This window comes from Ischnura elegans, chromosome 3 (genome assembly GCF_921293095.1).
Source record: "Ischnura elegans chromosome 3, ioIscEleg1.1, whole genome shotgun sequence".
NCBI classification, from domain to species: Eukaryota; Metazoa; Arthropoda; class Insecta; order Odonata; family Coenagrionidae; genus Ischnura; species Ischnura elegans.
The window spans coordinates 9,619,427-9,633,945 of record NC_060248.1 but is presented as its reverse complement, the minus strand read 5'-3'; the positions used below and the strand labels follow the sequence as shown (position 1 = coordinate 9,633,945).

Genomic DNA, 14,519 nt, shown 5'->3' with positions numbered 1-14,519 from the left:
ACATTTTCGCATCAAAATCAAAAAGCTGTGAAAAAATGTGGACCAAACTTTGCAGCATCACAAATAGGAAAAAGAGTGAGACAAGGTTGTGCACTGTCACTCGTAATCTTTTAGGACTATATCGAGAAAGCCATCAATAAAATCAAAGAGAAGGCTTTGGGGGCCAATATCAACGGAGAAAGAATTTGGATATTGCGATTTGGAGACGACATAGCAGTCATAGCGGACTCAGATAATGATGAAACAAGACTTTGACAAATATGGGAAAAACAATGGCCCGGTATCAGGTGAAAATCAAGAAAAAAGTACAGCTAGATACCAGCATGTAGCAAAGGAGAGGAGGCTAGAACAAACATAAAACTACGAAATTAAAGGATGAAGATGTTAACGACCTCTTCATGCTTTTATTGTTTTACCTAGGAAGCCGAAACGATGGGCAAAGCACGAATGATAAATTCAATGGAATAGCGCAGGTGAGCAGGTCTTTCAACAAAAATAATAATCTACTTACAGTTGACAATACAAGTACATATAAGAAGTAAGGAAAAAAATCATCAGATGCTACATGTTTCTCTATGGAAGCGAGACTTAATCGCCGACAGGAGCAGAGAAGTCAAAGAGTAGAATAATTCAGTGGCGTAACTAAGGGGGGGTGGGGTTGAGGGCGATAGATCCCCCCCAAAGCCTCAGAGAAATAAAAATATATTCAAAACCATTGTCTAGTGTTCACTCATGATAACTGCATCTGATTAAAGTTAATTTTTAGTGCCGAAATGATGTAAAACGTATTTCCTGGCATATCTTTTTTTTTCCGAAGCCTGGCCATCTCATCCCCCCCCCCCCCCCCAAAGCATACTCCTAGTTACGCCATTGGAAGAATTCGAAATGTGGTGCAAGGTACCGAAGAATGGTGAAAATTAAATTATTCATCCGAGTCTTCTAAAAACCTTAAGTAGAAGACGGAACAGCTTAGTTGGTCATATGATGAGGTATGGTGTCCCGATGAAAACAATCGTAGAATGTCAGTTGGAAGGGTAGAAGGTTAGGGGATGGCCTCGAGTGTGTTTCTTAGGACACGTAATAAAGGATGTAAAAGAGAGGAAATACGTCACAATGAAAAGGCTAGCGGGTAGGAGGGCGGAATGGACAGCTGCATCATACCAATCTTAAGATTGTTGACTTATGATGACTACGGTGATGACTTTTCTCTCTTCCTGAGCATTAAATGAAAAGGAAAGAAAATCTTCAACCGAAATAAATGACATGAAAATAAAATTTATCGTGGCAGTAAGCCAATACCGGAAGTAGGTTTACGCCACTTCAATCTTGGCTCCATGCGCAGGAGCCAATTTCCTGTTTAATGATGACAAGATATTCATGAACCAACTACAACTCCATCAGTGACTTCGTTCCCTGGAATTAAGAAGCCTGAATCACACCTTCATATTTTCCGACCCTCAGAGTGATAGCTCTAGCGATAGATTTTCAGGGTCCAAAAGAGTGATCGCTCCGCCCAACATAAATTTGAATGACACGGTCATTTCCACCGTTCCTTTTTCCAGTGCCTCTTCCATCACTTCACATAACCATTGCTTTCACTCAATTGATAGCAAAGCGTGGCGCTACAATCGCTGTTAGTGGCCGCGCATTTTGATTGAATGGAATACGGTCCCGGCAACATTGGCGGATACATAAGGGAGCGCAGAGGACGCCCCCCCCCCCCTTGTGGGACTGCCCGCATTGCCGAACATTGCAGAACCACAATTGTAATTTTTTATACCATAAGATAGCATTGTCTTGCATATGCGTATAATCAATTAAAATGAAACTATCTCAAACTTTGCATGTATCTTGATGTTCTATATTATTTCTACTGTACAGATACCTTTTTCTCAACTTATACGCAACCAAACTCTACGAATGAGTTACCAAAATGCACAGACTTTATGAGAGAACATGCGACGGCATATCTTACTTCCTATATATAGCTATTGTTTCCTAAAATTGGTTTTTAAATAATTAAAAAAAAAAACAAAAAATACGGTAAAAATTCCCGACATTAACGGCGCACAAACTGATACATTTGTTCATTTGCAACAATATTTCGCATTCTTTAAATAACTTATATCAAAATGCGGCTGATTCCACATTCAAGTCTCCTGTTGATATGTAAGTATGAGTCATCATGTGCGTTTAACAGAGGATAGTGTAATTACTTCCGATGCTGTGTTTAAAGAGGTCCTCTGACCTCAATTTTTACATGAACATTCCAATTAAATTTGTACATAAGACCCTGCCTTTTTTTCTACATTTTAAAATTAGAAACGCGCCTATCCCTCTGTGGACCTGCATTGAAAAGAGCGGGGGAAGCCCGCTGGGAGCGGGCGCAGCACGCTCGTTGTTTTTTACTACGATAAAAGTATAGGTAACTCAAAATATCTTTTGCGCCCTCCTTGAGTATTTTCTGTAGCCGTTACTGCCCGGCAATGGTTTTGGCGACGCATTAAGAGGTATGCCGAGTGATGGAAAAGGGGATGGGATTTTCATCCCTGAATCTATCACGGAAAATCATTACGTGAAATTGTCATTTTTCCGCCATCATCGGAGCGATCGCTCCAAAGGGACGAAAAATATAATCGTGCGATTGAGGCCCACCCTAAAGCAGATTGGAAGATGAACATAAATAACATCAGGGAAATGGATTCGAAAACGTTGTGCTTCAAAAATGCTTTCGATCCAAGACAAAAGAATTCACCGCGCTACGAAAAATAGTATTCCATTAGCCGTCTTGCGCAAAAGTTATTATTTACATTTTATAGTCGAATAACATGACGAGTACTATGAAATTTTCGATTCAGACGCGTTATCCCTGCATGCCCGGAGGGGTCCAAAATTTTATTTTTCCCAAGAACGTTTCCGGACCATAACAGAATTCGCCACGAAATGAAAAATGGTATTTCGTTTGGGAGTTTGGAAATTTTTACAGTTATGATAACCGACGCCAAAACGATTGCGCGAAACGACCATTTTTCGTCCATCATTGGAGCTATCGCTCGCAAGGGACGGAACAAATGAAGCAGGCTTATCGCGACATTCACGGATGGTCCGACGGCAAACGACTCGCGACTCACACGCGCGCTGACCTGCGCGGGAATTTGATCACGAATTGGTGATTCTCACTCAAAAGGAACCGTTACGTGTCACCGCTCCCAAATGTGGCATCCACCACTAGGCAAGAACCGTGTCAGTCCGAAGCGTGCCTAAGCGCGACGGAAAGCAAAGCGTAGTGAAATTCTTCCTCACACGTCGATAATTGCATGGTGAGTAGACCGTGAAGATAATCCGGTATAGAGTGAGTGAATGCCAACAAACACACCGCCGATAGAGGGCGTAAGTATTATCTCGAGAGCCTATTGGATCAAGAACACGCATCACGCTTGTCGTCTTTTACTGTGACGAATTGTTTTCTTCAAACTTTCGTAATCATCTTAAAATTTACAAGATGTACAGAGTAAGCAAGTTGTCCACATTTATCCAGGGGTGGATCCAGGATTTCTTTCAAGGGGGGCACAAGCAAGGCCGTATCCAGGATTTTGTTCTGGGGGGGGGGCACTAGGATACCTCGTAATACAAAACGAACGTAATGATAATGGGACCGTTTTAAAAATCATATTTATGAGGGTCTGGGGGGGGGCACGTGCCCCCGTGCCCCCCCCCCCTGGATCCGCCTATGCATTTATCTATTACACTCAGTAATTCAACATAAAGGTTGGATGGTTTCAAAGGATAGAATTCTTCCTAACCTAAGCCACAGATGCGTGAATTTCACTCATTCCGGTCATGGGGCCAGATCATTCCAGTCCCAGCCATATTATGCTCTATCCACTGGACTACCACGCTCGCTCTCGTGTATTTACCAGAACTTTAATTAAAATGGAAATTCCACCCCACGAGAAAATACTGAGGCGAGATGAGCGAAAGCGCTGCTCTGACCTATACAGTTACGTAAAAAAAGGCAACACCTCAGAGGCGGATCAAGGAGGGTGAAGAGTCAGGGGGTGCCGTCCCCCTGTAATTACTGGAAAATGGAAAAGATGGCTGTCTCGGAAAGATTGAGTGGCACGATGTGGTGGAGGTAATTAATATTAAGAAAAATAAGGCATTGCAATATTTCCAATCAATTTCTTTCCGCACGGCGCGTTTCCGTTTTTGCAACGCACTTCATAATGTTGTTGTTACAACGAAATGCGTCGTGCAAAAATAAATTCAGTGGAAATATTGCAGCGTCAAATTTTACCGATGCGAAAAGATGAAAATCTTAAAGGGTGCTCTCAAATGACAGCTTTCATTTCACCATCTCTACAAACAATGCTTAAAAATATTTATGAATATCCAAATTGCACTCGTTTCTCGATTCAGATCAGATCTCAGATGTTTTATCGCTAGAATTTATTGTATTACATCTGGACGCATCGGAATTTATACATGACACCCCCCTCCACATAAAAAAACGATGGCATCAATCCGTCCCTCCAAGAACTAGGCACCGTCACCCACGAGCGCAGCTAGGACATAAGGGTAGGGGGGGAGGTTTAAGCGCAACTAACACTAGGGGGTCTAGAGGGTATGGAATACCCGCCAGGGTAAAAGGGAGGTGTAGATCAAAATGGTGAGTTTTAATGCTTTCTGAGGGATGTTTTATTAATCCTTACGCTATTATATAAGTAATATCAATCCAATTAAGTAAAATAGATTTAAATTTAAAAAATTCTCTGAACTCCAGGGGATGTTTTATCCCCCAAACCTCCCCTCGCTGCGCCACCGCCATCACATTAATATGTTGACAGGATAGCCGGCGAAATTTTGCTGTCTAAAAAACTCAGCAGACGCCGACGCATTCCCGGTAACTGTCATCGCAGCACTGTCGTCTATTTCTAGTATTGTTTGGAATGCAAAGTAAATGATGAACTATATATTTTTGACAGTCGGACAAAAACTTGCGAAATGATAATGCCCTACGACAGCTATTTTAAATGTTTACCAAGTATGAGTTAGTATATCAGTTTATCAAATCATAATCCTCGAATAGCGAGGTGGAGAGGAATTGGCACCTACAGGTCAGCGCGCCTGACGCGTACAGGCACTGAAAAAAAGATCGCACTGAATGGGTTAAGTTCACACACCCGTGGCCTAGTCCGCGTTGAGCTCCACCCTCACCCAACCAAACCAACCTTAGGGCTTAATCACTGAATGCGTGATCAAGCATGAAAATATCACCTCAATTTCAGCTAGATGGTTTCCCCTGAGTTGACTGAGTGACGTCTGCATTTTGTGGATATGTGTGGGAATCCGTTGGTTTTTTTTCGACAACAGCTTCCCTAAGTATCCTGTGAGCGTCTTCAGGTGATGAAGTCCGGTTTTGGTATGGGCCCATTAATGTCGTTGTTTCAGGTAGGATTAGTTACTTTCCTGGGCCCCTTGAAGCAGGGGCGCAGCTAGGAATTAAGGCTGGGAGGGGGGGTTTAGGTGCAACTAATACCGGGGTGTGTGGGGGCATGGTATACCCAACAGGATAAGCGTTAGGTTAATTTATTAAGGAAAAGCGCTAGGTTAAGCAAGATTAATAAATTACGGAATTTTAAGATAAATGGTTAAAAACAGTGAGTTTTACGTCTTTCTGAGGGATATTTTATTAATCCTCAGAGTATTCTATTATTAGTAATATCAATTCAATTAAGTAAAATGGATTAAACATAAAAATTTCTCTGAGCTCTAGGGGGGGTTTATCCCCCAAAATCCCCCCTCGCAGCGCCGCTGCCTTAGAGGTAATGCCCGTAAACGTAGGAATGTAAATAATTTATGCAATCTGATAACCTCCAGATGATAGCGTAAGTTAGAAATGATAAAAAATTAAAAGATAACTCGTGTGGGAGTAATTTGTTCTCTTCAGAGAAGATCCCACGGTCATTCGTCCCTAGGAGGGTACGCGTTGTGTGCATTCATCGTTAGCAGGAGAACAGGGGCGGCGTCGCAGCTCATTAGCGGAAGGGGGGGGACCTGTTGCACTGGGCACAATTCACTCACCTCTCGCCGCGAGGAGGCGTGGGCGGAGACGAGGTCCTCTCACGCGACGACTCACATGCACTTCACTTCAAACACAAACACGCATGCGACACTTCAGACGAACGAGCGAGAGATAAGAAGGACGAGCGGAGCGTCCGCCGCCGGCGGGCCGTGGTCATTGGGCTGAAGAGCCGCATGGTCGGTGACGCGCATCTCCGTCCGTCCGCGCTTCCCGCTGCGCGACTGTCGACTGGCGAGTGTTGTCGTTCGTGCGTGCCTCCTTCCCCTCCCGCCATGTTCCCCTCGCATTCAATTGGGCCCTCCTCCCGCTCTTACGCTGTAATCGGTGGCCCCTCTCCAAGGCAGGAGGCGAAACATTGGCTTTAAAGAGGAGTAGAATGGAGAGGGGGTGAGGGGTTTCCTGCCGAACCCACCCCCTTCCCAATAAGAAATCCCCATGGGGCGACTTCGTCCAATTCAATCAAAGGCCGCGCGTGAGCACGTGGTGGAGAGGTTGTTGTTGTCGTCGTCACCGGCGTTACCTTCGTTGCTATGGCGACCGTCGGCAGCCTGTTGACAGGACCAAGGGGACAACAAAGAGGAGGCCCATCCATATCCCATAGAAGGTTGATTTCTGTTGCCACTCAACTATAATCGGTATTCAAAAATGTCCGCAACGCGACGATGAGCTCAGTGAGATCCACTTTTTTTTCAAAACTGGGCGGTAGAGTGTTAGCAATTGTGATGAATAGTCTTGAAATGAGTAATAGTCTTGTGATGAAATGCCTTGTTTAATGTCTTAAATTATATAGCCCTTATAATATTTTATTTCCTCGTAAAACTCGGATGGGTCTGCCCGTCAGCGACGCGAGTGGAGTTTTGTAGAACCATTTTTTTGCAGGATGGTCGACAAAACATCTAGAGGACTTGAGGATCTCTTTTGTAATATTCGTGGACAGGACGCTGATCGGAGAGGAACATTCCGATGTCAGTGGTGCGACCCTCGGAATAAGTACTATAACATGACCAATATATAATATACTTATTATTAAATATTTATTATTCCATACAAATAGTCAGACCTGCAATTATAATTAATATTCATGGGTTTCTATTGGTCAATAAGGTATTAAGTTTGTGATTGTGCCGGCCTCGGTGGCGGCGGGGTAACGTTCTCGCTTGCCAAACAAGAGGTCGCGGGTTCGAGTCCCGCCTGGGTCGGTTTCCCCGGTCCAGGGCATGGTCGTTTGTGTACGTTTACTTGTTACATTTGTTGAACACCCCGGTGTAAAATGGCCAATAAGAGCTGTATCCGGTGGTATGAGAATAAAATAAAAATAAAAAAAATAAAATAATTAAAACTTGATAGTTACAATATGTATAAATGAGCCACTTGTAACCAATAATGAGAGACAAAAAGGTATACAAAAAAAAATTAAGTGCGTTAAGAATTTATTACATAATGTAAGACACGGTCTCAGGCGTTACTTTGTGGAATTGCTTCATCATAGAATAAAATACAATTACTTTGTTCTATTCCAAACTTTATTTTAAATAGCACGACCCGGGATTCAGCATCTAATGCTATCATCATCTAATGCTATCTACCTGATGATAGCATTAGATGCTGAAACCCGGGTCGTGCTATTTAAAATAAAGTGTGGAATAGAACAAAGTAATTTTATTTTATTATATGATATTACAAAATGGCTTGAAAACACGCTTTGGGACATAATTTGTACAAATGATATGGCTTATATCTTTCATTTGGCCGTTAAAAAGTTAGCCAATCCGTGAATATCTTGGATGACGGCCGGATGAGGTGGGGTGAGGAAATGGGGGTACCCCTTACAAAACGAATATGGCGGATTTTGTTCACATCAGGTGATTGTGTCAAATCGGTTTTTCATTAGTTTTAATTTATAAACGACGAATAAAAAGAGATAAGGTAGATGTGGTGGCTTGCGCGCTGGCTTCCCACACTGACGACTTACGAAGGAGGTCCCTCAAGATCCCCATCAGATCAATGCTCAAATTTTGCAAGGTGATGGAAAATTTATACCCATGAGATGTAGTTTTTGTTTCATCCGGCAACGCTCAATGCTTTTCGAGAATATTAGCGACGGAGGGACTTCCCTTGTAAGTCGTTTTTACTACCTCAAGTAGAACTAACTACTAAAATTCGCGAAAGAATCTTCATCATCACAAGCCAATATGCCCAATATTGTTTTGACGCAGCTCTCCTACCCGCTAGCCTTTTTACAGTGACCTATTTCTTATCTTTTAAATCCTGTATAAATCATTCTGGCCCGTCCCTTGCCCTTCTTCCCTTCCTCCTGTCCTTCCACGATTGTTTCCATCGGGCTATCATATTTCATAATGTTGGCCAACTAAGATGTCCCGTCTTCTGCCTAAGGCTTTTAGAAGACTTCTCCCACTCTTCTTAGCACTTCCTCGTTAGGTACTTACACGGTTGATCCATTTTATCTTCATCCTTCTTCGGTAGCACCACATTTCAAATGGTTCCACTCTCAACTTCTCTGCTGCTGTCAACGTCCAAGCCTCGCTTCCATAGAGAAACATTCTCCATATGTAGCATGTGATGTAATGTTTCCTCACTTCTATGCTTGCAGTTCAGCAGTAAGAAGGATCTTCTTTTGCAGGAGACCCTCCTCGTATGTGCTATTCTACTGACTATTTCTCTCTTACTTACGCCCATCCTTAATAATTCGGATTCTTAGGTAACAAAATTCTTTCACCACCTCCGTGTTTAATTCTTGCTTTCTTTGTTTTTGGTGCATACAAATATATTAGTCTTCTTTTGTTGATTGCTCATTCTAATTCCGTCCTCGGGGATTCGAGAAGAGTGACTGCTGGAGCCAACTTATCCATGTGACTTGCAGTGTACTCAACTGCTCCCGCAACCTCATTCTTACTCAGCCGCTGTATACCATTGTCGCCAGCACAAAGAAATTTTGTGCTTAAGGTGTGGAGTTTCAGACATTGAAGGGGTCGGCAACATCAAGGGCTTCGTGCAATCGGTATTAATATTTCGTAGCTTCAAATACTCACTGATTTATTTTTATACTAAAAGACGGGCGCATTTTTAACGAGATGCTTTATTATTTTTTTGGTTACCTATGTCGACCCATGGGAGATTACTACGATGAATCACAATGGCTGCCTATCTCTTCCATTTGAGGTCTTTGGTTTCCTAAAATAAATCACGGATAATTGCAATTAGTATTATAGTATTCTACCGATTAAGGTAGGTTTCCATGGAGAATTAAAGAAGTAATCTGGGAGCCTCCCTTTCCTTCCAGCGCTGCCTTCTTCAATTCACTGTAAGGCCTACTCCCTTTCAATCTATCTAAAAATCCTATTCTTTTCCTTCCCCTCCATCGTTTCCATAACATTCTACCCTCTAACACCATTTTCAACATCCCCTCCCCGCTAAGCACTAACTCCATCCATACCTTCTGTCACCTGCGTATCTCATCTAAAAGCTGCCTCTCCTCACCCACCATGTCCAGCACTTCGTCGTTTCTCCTCCACTCTGTCCATTTCACATATCTCCATTCTTCTCCATACCAAAATCTCGAATGACTCCAATTTTCTGTCGTCTTCTCTCCTCAATGTCCACGTTTTTGCACAGTAGGGAGCTACACTCCAGATCAAACTCTTCACTAACCTTTTCTTTAAACTCTTACATAAGGATCCTCTTAGAAGCTCCTTCCTGTTCATAAACGCCTCCTTTGCTAATGCAATTCCCTTCCTGATGTCCTTACTACTATATCTGTTCTCCTCTAACGTGCTGCCTAAATAGTCGAATTGCTCTACCTGCTCAAGCTTCTCCCCACCTACTTTTGTCTTGAGTCTCACATTCCTCGCTCGCGATACTTTACAAAACCGCATTACCTTGTTCTTCTTGTGATTAATCATCATCCCATACTCCTCGCACCGCTCGTCTAACGCATCCACTAGAGACTGCAGTCCCCTCGCTGACTGGCTAATCAGCGCCTGATCATCTGCGAACCTCACTGATTTAAACATCATTCCTCCCACTTTTACTCCAGCTTCTAACTCATCCCACGCTTCCCTTACCATCTCTTCAGCGTACACGTTAAAGATCAGAGGCTACAGAGGACAGCCTTATCTCACTCCTCGGCCCATGCTTGCCCACCCAGATTCCCTGTCCGCTACCCTCACTTGCGCAGTCTGGTCCATATGCAGATTACGAATCAGTCGCCTATCCCTCCAATCTACTCCTATTCTCTTGAGTATATTCATTAACTTTACCCATTTCAACCAATCAAGTGTTTTTTTCAAAATCCACGAAGCAGGCATACACGTCCTGGTCATACTCTAAGTTCCTCTCCACGGGGGACCTCATTATTGCTTTTGGGTCAGGAGTTGACTTCCCTCTTCTAAAACCAAACTGACCTTCGCCCAAATACTCGTTTGCCCTAGCCTCAATTCGCCTGTTAAATATCCTCAGTACCACTTTCGCCGTGTGTGATATTAGACTAATAATCCTGTAATCTCTGCATTCCGCAGCTTTCTTCTTTTTCAGTAGCGGAATAAAAACCGTCTTCACGAAATCCTCCGGCCAACATCCCTCCTAATACATCCTGCGTATTATATTGAAAAATCTTTTTTTACTATTTCACCCTAGGTTCTTCAGAATCTCACGGGGGATATTGTCCACGCCTACTGCTTTCCTAGCCTTCATATCACGAAGTGCTCACTCGATTTCCGAATCAAAGATCCCCAGCCCAAGATCGTCCGCCTCCACTGCACTCTCATCCTTTAAAGTCAATCTCTCCGGCCTATTTCTTCCGTCGCGTCGTATAGATCTTCCACGTATTCCTTCCATCTACTCTGTACATCATCTCGCTCGGTTAGCATCCTCCCATCTTTAGTCTTAATTATAGACATGGGTTGCCCCCTTTTGCCGCCCGGTAGCGACTGCTTTGGCGTACAACGCGCTTACTTCTCCATCCTTATGGTAATTTTCCATTTCCCTCCTTGCCCTCTTAGTTTCAAGTCGAAATCGATTATTTAGTTCCCTGTAAATTCTTTTGCCCTGCTCTGTGTCCACGTTCTTCCACTTCCTCCTCTCCTCCATTTCTCTTATCATGTTCTCCGTAATCCACGGCTTTTATATCCTTCTACTGTCAACGTAAGCAATTGACTTCTCAGCCGCTCTGACTATTCCCGTTTTAATATTATCCCATCTTTTCTCAACAGTCTTCTTACTTCCTATCTCCCGGATATTATTGTCCACCAGATCCTGATATTCTCTCCGCATAGTCCCCTTCAGCGCTTCTACATTCCAATTCCTTGCCTTCCTGACTTTCTTAAGTCTTTTGAATCTTACGTTGCATTTCAAGAGCACTACGTTGTGGCCTGAATCCGCATCCACTGCAGGGAAGCTGCGCGAGTTTTTCACACTATTCCTAAACATCTGTCTTACCATAGTGTGTCTATCTGATATCTCCCCACATCCTCTGGAATTTTCCATATGTGCTTTCGCCCTTTATGATGATTGAACCAAGTGTTCGTATTGAATAAGTTGTTTTTGCTGCAAAATTCTGCAGCCTTTTCTCCCCTGTCGTTCCGAATTCCTAATCCTAATTCTCCTATTTCGTGTCCATCCCTCCGGGTTTCTGTGGGATATTTTATTAATCCTTACACTATTCTATTAGTAACATCAATCCAATTAAGTAAAATGGATTAAACTTAAAAAATTCTCTGAAATGGGGGACTTAAGAAATTAAGGAGACTTAAATGAAAGACTTAAGAAAGTCAGGAAGGCAAGGAATTGGAATGTAGAAGCGCTGAAGGGACTATGCGGAGAAAATATTTTACCCTCCAAACCCTCCCTCGCCGCGCCACTGGTGCTGTAGACGTAGCCTTTTCATTTTAATCATGTCATGATTTCTGAAACTAAACTCCTCCTGCATGATTATTAGACACTTTAATTAAGGCGAAAGGTGATTGCCCCATTCACGGGTTCACCGCTTGTAGCAAGGCGGGCCAGACACTCAGCTTGAAACCTTCCGACTACCAATTTCTATGATATTAAAATAAAATAATATGTAAATTGAAAGTTTAACATGGCCAAATTCTGTGAATTTACTATTTTCGGCGAAATAACGTCACGAATAAAACTTTGGCTACGTGAATGTTCTCATTCGAGTTTTGAAACCATGAGAAATGGATGAATTAATTAACAATGGACGAATTGAACATTTAGTTTTAAATGTGCGAAGTAGTTACTTTTGATGTGGTTCCTATCCCACGATGATTGTTCACTCTCTCGGGAATATTCGCACTATGCAACATATTCCACGGCTGAAATTCTGTCGCATTATCCCTCCGAGAGCTATCTCGGCACGAGAGGCTTATGTCTATCGTGAAACGTAAATGAAAAGTGTACCCAAAATAATTCTCAGATTACTTAAACCGAGTGGCGTAGCTAGGGGGGTCCAGATCCCCCCTGAAATATAAAAACACAATTATTGTCCTTCATAAAAGAAAACAAAATATTGTAAAATCAGGAATTTACTAAATGTTTATTTAACAGATTAAGTTTTTTCGATTGTGAAAAGTGTCCAAATTAGTTTAAAACCCATTACTTAGTGCCCGGTTTTTCAAACATTTTCCCCCCTGGTTTTGGACACCCCCCCGAACGAAATTCTTGGCTACGCCACTGCTAAAAACAAAGTTATTTTGCAATTAAAAGTATGCTTTACTTACTTTCTTTATTGACAACATTCTAATAGTAAGTGTCAAAAGATCAAATGAATAGTAAATGAAATAAATTTGTCAGAAGATAAACGAGGACCTGTTGCTTGTTTGAAAGGTTTATTGCAAAAGTTATTTTAGAGGTCTTCTAGGTTTTAGTGTAGTTTCAAAGAAAGAATTATTCTAAATAGATAGTAATAGAACCATAATACAGTGCATACTAAAATTTAGGGATGTGCGAGTAGTACTTTTTGATATCGAGTCGAGTTGAAAACTACTCGCGAGTATCGAGTCGAGTCGAGTATGGCAATTGTGAACCAAGCAATACAGCAATGCATGCTTCAACATATTCTCATTTTTCTATCCCCAATTTTCTATTCTGAATGCTTACCTTGATGTAAATAGGAAAAGATAATGAGGAAAGTTGATGTAAATTGTGTCAGAATTAGAAAGGAAAGAAATTATGGTAGGATACAAAAGTATCGCATAAGAAAATATGAGCGGTAGAGCGGTCCACTCCGATTACGCCGCCGGGTCGGACCGCGTCTGACAAAAAAGTATTAGGCGCCCACGTCGACAACTATGATGGTTGACTGCCACGTATATAACACGCTGAATCTCATAGGCTAAAGGATTACAACGACTTATCGACCTTAACACCAAAAAAATAGTGGGAGGTTCTTCAATTGGTATTAACTTATTGCTAGTTGGTGGTTCTGTCGCTCTGGAATAAATGAAAAATATTTTGAGCATTCTGCGGCATAGTTTTTTTTTAATGCGCTCTCCTTCCGTACTTTGTTAATTCAAACCGTGTATCATGGCTCCTCCTATTACAAACCAAACTCCATTCTGTGCATCATGGGAGAAGATATCTCGGGATGAATAATTGTTTGGATGCAACCATAGAATGGAGAATTAAGCAAATGAAAACACGAAAAGGCAGATTTGTAACAACTCAGGGCAGTTTCAATTCAGTGCGTCTACAGCAGTTCGCTCTTGGTTCTTAAAAGAGTGATAGATTACGTCCAGTAGGTACCTATGCGTTATTTTTTTTCGTGAACACCTCAGAGCCATGGAACAAATTATTCGTTCAATGTTTTTAATTTAATTATTCTCTGATGTTTTGTACAAACCGGCCAATATTGAATCATGACTTGCGAATGTGCAAATTGGTACTAACTAAGTGGAGCCGCACGAAGTTCACTTTCATACCTTTAACCGCAGGATATAGCTACGCGGGCTAATTACTTCGCTTTCTAATGAATAGCTAAATTAACTTAATAAATTCTGGGAAGAATTTTTTCTCAGACGACGTGAAAAATATCCTTCGTTTACCGTCGCACTATGGAATACGTGATCACGAGAAGATAGTAAAGGAAATGCTCTGCAAAGCAGAGAGATTTAAATGCCTTATATTTCCAACTATAATTAAGAATAGTTACGGTGCACAGTGGGCTAGAATCGAAAAAAGCTGGCCAAAACCTCAAAATCGATTTTTTTGAGCTAGGAAATTGAAACTTCGCATACACATTCTCAAATAAATTGAGCATAACTACCCAGATTATTTTGGTCCTGTGTTTTCACTTTAACAATATACGTGAGGTCAAAGTTGAGCAAATTTAGCGAAAAACGACCACCCTCGATTTTTTCTGAAAATTGCCGACTTTATCCTCGTACACTGGTTTTATAAATAGTTTTATCGACAA

At 41.9% G+C, this 14,519-nt stretch overlaps 1 protein-coding gene across 2 annotated transcripts in view; it reads right to left on the bottom strand.

Moving 5' to 3' along the window:
- Positions 1–6,292, bottom strand: part of LOC124155432 — a 342,127-nt gene extending 335,835 nt beyond the window's left edge. For both annotated transcript variants that reach the window (XM_046529237.1, XM_046529238.1), the window contains exon 1: positions 6,085–6,292. The gene's annotated coding sequence lies outside the window, so the exon portion shown is untranslated. The remainder of the gene's footprint in view (positions 1–6,084) is intronic.
- Between the last annotated feature and the right edge of the window lie 8,227 nt (positions 6,293–14,519).